This window comes from Heterodontus francisci, unplaced genomic scaffold (assembly GCF_036365525.1).
Source record: "Heterodontus francisci isolate sHetFra1 unplaced genomic scaffold, sHetFra1.hap1 HAP1_SCAFFOLD_597, whole genome shotgun sequence".
Classification (NCBI taxonomy): domain Eukaryota; kingdom Metazoa; phylum Chordata; class Chondrichthyes; order Heterodontiformes; family Heterodontidae; genus Heterodontus; species Heterodontus francisci.
Window position 1 is genome coordinate 24,695 of NW_027141752.1, and position 5,540 is coordinate 30,234.

The 5,540-nt window shown below is 41.3% G+C and overlaps 1 non-coding gene across 1 annotated transcript; it reads left to right on the forward strand.

The window, feature by feature from the left end:
* The first annotated feature begins 4,701 nt into the window (after positions 1 to 4,701).
* trnat-ugu (transfer RNA threonine (anticodon UGU)) lies at positions 4,702 to 4,775 on the forward strand. Its single transcript has one exon. It is a non-coding gene; the product is annotated as a tRNA-Thr (tRNA).
* The last annotated feature ends 765 nt before the right edge of the window (positions 4,776 to 5,540 follow it).

Here is a 5,540-nt window from a genome sequence, read left to right on the forward strand (position 1 = left end):
TATCAGCTCAAGCCTGAAGTTTGTACAGGTCTCGCTGCTTGTGGGCACAGACTGCTTCAGTATCTGAGGAGTTGTGAGTCATCAGCGAACATTTCCACTTCTGACTTATGTTGAAGGGAAAGTGATCAATGAAACAGCTGAGGATGTTTGGGCCGATGACACTACCCTGAGAAACTCCTGAGGCAATGTCCTGGGCTGAGATGATTGGCCTCCACTAACCACAACCATCTTGTTTTGTGTGAGATATGACTCCACCACGTGGAGAGTTTTCCCCTTGATTCTCATTGACTTCAATTTTGCTCGGGATCCTTGATGCCACACTCACTCAAGGGCAATCACTCTCACCTCTCCTCTAGAACTCCACTCTTTTGTGTCTGTTTGAACCAAGCTGCAATAAAAAATAAGAACAGAAGAAATATTAGCAGGAGTAGGCCATTTGGCCCCTCGAGCCTGCTCCACCATTCAATAGGATCATGGCTGATCTGATCATGTCCTCAACCCCACTTTCTTGCCTGCCCCCCATAACCCTTGACTTCCTTGCAGATAAAATTCTGTCAAACTCAGTCTTGAAGACATTCAATGACCCAACCTCCACTACTCTCTGTGGTAGAGAATTCCAAAGATTAATGACTCTCTGAGAGAAGAAATTCCTCCTCATTTCCTTCTTAAATGGAAGACCATTATTCTGAAACTGTGTCCCCTAGTTTTAAATTCCACCATGAGGGGAAACATCCTCTCAGCATCCACCCTGTCAAGCCCCCTCAAAATCTTATATGTCTCAATACGATCACCTTTCATTTTTCTTAACTCCAATGAGTATCGGTCCAACCTGATCAACTCTCCATATAAGACAACCACTTCATCACAGGAATCAATCCAGTGAACCTTCTCTGAACTGCCTCCAATGCAAGTATATCCCTCCTTAAATAAGGAGACCAAAACTGTACACAGTACTCTAGGTGTGGTTTCACCAACACCCTGTACATTTGCAGCAAGACTTCTCTTCTTTTATACTCCATCCCCCTTGAAATAAAGGGCAACATTCCATTTGCCTTCCTAATTATTTGCTCTACCTGCATGGTAACTTTTTGTGATTCATGTACGAGGACACCCAGATCCTTCTACACCGCAGCATTCTGTAATCTCTCACAATTTAAATAATATTTTGCTTTCCCATTCTTCTTTCCAAAGTGGATAACCTCACGTTTTCCCACATTATACTCTACCTGCCAAGTATTTGCCTGGAGTCGAGGAACCCTGGCAGAACCTAAACTGAGCATCGATGAGCAGATTATTGCTAAGTGTCTGGTGCTTGATAGCACTGTTGATGACATCTTCCATCACTTTGCTGATGATTGATAGGAGACTGATGGGGTGGTAATTGGTCAGATTGGATTTGTCCTGCTTTTTTTTATGGAGTGGGCACACTTGGGCAATTTTCCACATTGTCGGGTAGATGCCTGTGTTGTAGCTCTACTGGAACAGTGTGGCTGAGAGCACAGCTAGTTCTGGAGCACAAGTCTTCAGTACTAGAGCCGGGATGTTGTTCGGGCCTATTGTCGTTGCTGTATCGAGTGACTTCAGTTGTTTCTTGCTATCATGTGGAGTGAATCGAATTGGCTGAAGACTGGAAACTGTGATGCTGGGGACCTCAGGAGGCCGAGATGAATCATCCACTGAGCAATTTCTGATGTAAGATGGTTGTAAATGATTTAGCTTTGGCTCCACCATTATTGAGGATGGGGATTTTTTGGAGCCTCCTCATCTGGTTAGTTATTTAATTGTCCACCATCATTCATGACTGGATGTGGCAGGACTAAGGACCTGTGATCTGATCATGAGGGAGATATCCATGCATGGAGTGGTGGGATCTATGGAAAGTGATCCTGAAGAGGGTGTCCGAGCCTGGAGTGGCGGGATCTGTGGAGACTGATCCTGACGAGTGTGTGCAAACCTGGAATGGAAGCTTTCTGTGGAGGTAGAGGAGTAGGCCATTCAGACCCAGTATTTTATAAAGGTTTATCATAACTTATTTGCTTTTACTATATGTCTCTATTAATAAAGCCAAGTGTCCTGTTTGCTCTTAGAAGCCTTTTCAAACCTTCTAAGATTGGTGTACATTGTCTCTCTGTTCTGGCACCCACTTTAGAATTGTAACATTTCATTTATATGGCCTCTCCTTATTCTTCCTCCCAAATTGTATCTCTTCACAATTCTCTGTGTAAATTTTAACTGCCATGTGAAAGCCCATTTTACCAGTTTTTTTAAGCTCCCCTGAAGTGTGTTACAATCACTGGCACAGGATGAAATTCTCGAGCATTCTTTGATGCAATCTCCATGGAAAGAGCAATCTTACATGCGAGCTCGAATGTGAGATTTTGTGTGTTTAGTATCTTTTCTCATCCACCAATATAAGCACAAATCTGTCTCATAATGCACGGTCTAAGAATATGCCAAAGTTGCAATGTAGTGATAAATTCTTCATTCCACAATGTACTCACCAACTGTTTCACTACTTTTCTGATTTCTGCTTCCAAATTTCTAGCTTGCCGTGATCTCTAGTGGCTTTGGGTTGAAATGTTCCTCCAACTTGGTGATGATTGTTTTGAATGGCACATCTTTTGCCTTGATGGGAGCAGGAAGCTTTGTTAGCTGGTCATACACTTCCAGGCTAATTTCCATTGGCAAAACTGCTTTCTTGCCCTCAAGAATTGCCTTATTCTGAGTCTTGACCTCTGCACTTTCACCTTCAAATTCCAAAATGTTATTAGCTCTGAAAAACATGTCCATTCTTTCAATATATGAACTGAATGGTTCTCAAGCCCTCTCATAAGTTCCTCACCTTCCGATGTATCCCATATGTGTGCAGCCATATTGTCCCAAATAAGCAATTTGAATCAGATGCACAGGAATACCCTGCGGTATCTCATTCAACTGAAGAGACATTCTGTGGCCCAGGCTTCACACAATCCACCTAAAATCTCCACCATCCGAGCAGGTAGGTCACCAGGAGCTGCCTGATCTTGTTCACTGCAGTCCCTGCTGCTGTTTGCTACCGATATTTACAGACTTTTATCTCATCCTCATCACCATTTTCTCCAATATATTCAGGGGGCATCAGCAGAGAAAATATACACCAAGCGTGGCAAGTGCAAGGAATTGTTTACTTACGTCATTATGTCATGCACATAATATACAAATACATTACATGTGTGAATCATTTCTTGAGCACTTTCAGCACTTTTATACCAGATGTGTCTGAATAAATGGAACCCCGTCACAATAAACACTGTCACCTTTCAATGTTTAACGGAGAGGTTTGACGGCCTGATGTGTGTGATTCCCACATTAATGTGTTTCTACAAAGTTCGGAGAAAGACGGAGATATGAATAATTTGCAGGGAAATCTTTAAGCATATCTCCATGTTTCTCACTGACAAAGTTCTGCAAACACATGGATTCAGAAAGAACCTGAGTGCAAAATCAACAAAAATAAACACAGCCAGAGAGACTTGCAATAACCTGTAGCTCAGGGAAAGTACATGATGTTATGGAAGTGATTTAGAATTTTTTTTTGTGAAATTCTTTTTGAGGAATTCATCGTCAAACTTAATAAATGTCAGACCAGTTCTTTTTCAAGAGGGTACTGAAAGTATTAATTTGGCAACTATGTTTACTGGTTGTCACATGACTCAAGTTAAATGTCGAACAGAAACCCTGGTAACAGGGGGAAATGTGGACAGAGAAGTCAGTTGCGCCTCTTGATTGGACAAACCCAGCAGCAGCAGCACTCACCGAAGAGGGCAGAAAAATCACAAGCTTTTATTTGTCGCAGTCATTGTGTTTTACCTTCTGGAGTGAGCAGCTGATAAAGTTAGCCTGAAGAAGTGTCAAGGAAGGAGAGAAGATCACAACCCACGTTGTTTTGCAGCAAATCTTTAAAAGACCCTGAGAACTTCACTGTGTCAATTCATCTCTTCTCCTGTCTTTGAAGAAAGCCTGCTAAAATTAATTCTCAACACTGCCTCTAAAAAACTGTTCTAAAAGACCCTGGTGACCTGTCTACGCATACTCAGAAGTTAGACTGTTTGCCAGTTTTGGAACAACATATCTCATCTGCTGTTTTCTTCAGGAATGAACAAGTAATCAGCCCAAGTGTTGTTTTTGTCTTTAACAGAACTCAGAATTGAAAAAATAATTCTTTTTTTTTCAGTTAACCGGTGTATGTGTGTGTGCGTGTGTGGGGCTGTGGTAAGAAAATGGCTTTAAATGTTGGTTAAGGTAAAAAGGGAACTTTTAAAATTTCTACCTGTGTATTTATGCTTTATTTCATGACGAGTTAAAACTTGTTCTGTAATAAACTGATAATTTTGCTGTTCATTAAAGAAACCTGGTCAGTGTCTTCTATTCTGGGAAGAATAGAGTATGTGATTGACTGTTTCAGGAAGTGGGAAAAGTTAAAATATATGTTGTGACCTGTGGAGAAGTGGGATGAGAATATATAGAAGGGTCTGAAGAAGGGTCATTGACCTGAAACGTTAACTCTGCTTCTCTCTCCACAGATGCTGCCAGACCTGATGAGTATTTCCAGCGTTTCTTGTTTTTATTTGAGATTTGCAGCATCTGCTGTATTTTCCTTTGATATTGATATTATATGAGAATAAATAGTGCACTCCTCTGATTTTAATTATAACAACATCTGGCTCTGTAGCTTAGTTGGTTAAAGCACCTGTCTTGTAAACAGGAGATCCTGTGTTCAATTCCCAGCAGAGCCTTGTTTCTCATTTGTGATGTATAAGTTACCTTATCAACCACTTCCATCTGTGTCTTCTGAACTTTCAGTGAGAATTCAAATTATGTGATGAATTTTCGTCACAAGAGTAAACAGCCATTGTGAAGGATGTGAGTTTGGAATGGCTGTTCCTCCTTGGACAGAAATTCAGTGCTGATATTTCAAAGGCAACTTCTTTGATACAAATTTGTTCACAGTTGCATTCAACCTGGAAAACAGCTCGACATTAATGTCACTGAAGGAAAGTGTGACTGCGTTGTATGTTTCAGAGTGTTTGTGTTGTTATGTGTTGCTTGTGACTGAGACTGGGACATGACGCAAGTGGGAGGGTTTATCTGAGGTTTGGAATATTTGTCAGTCAGGAACAAGAAAAATCAAAGGAACCAAATAAGAAAACCTGTGTCTCATGTGGTTACCGAGAAACAGTGAGGAGATATTAAACTTTGTTCTTTTCAATACAGCAGTGTGAACATTGACCTTTCCTGCCTTTTATAAACAGTATTTGAAGTGTCTCGGTAACAATGTTCAGTGTTGATGAGAGTGGGGTCTGGGTGAGCAGCTGCTGAGTCTGACAGGGTCAGGACTGGATGCAGGAAGTTCTCTGACAGTCTCTCTCTCTCTCGCTGATGGGTTTGAGTTGATTTTCAACTGGCAGCTGTTGGTGTTTCGATAAATCAAGTTCCCTCCACCCATTTTTTTGGGCAGACAGTGTAGTATAAGGATCTAAAGGGTTAATGCTGAAGACATT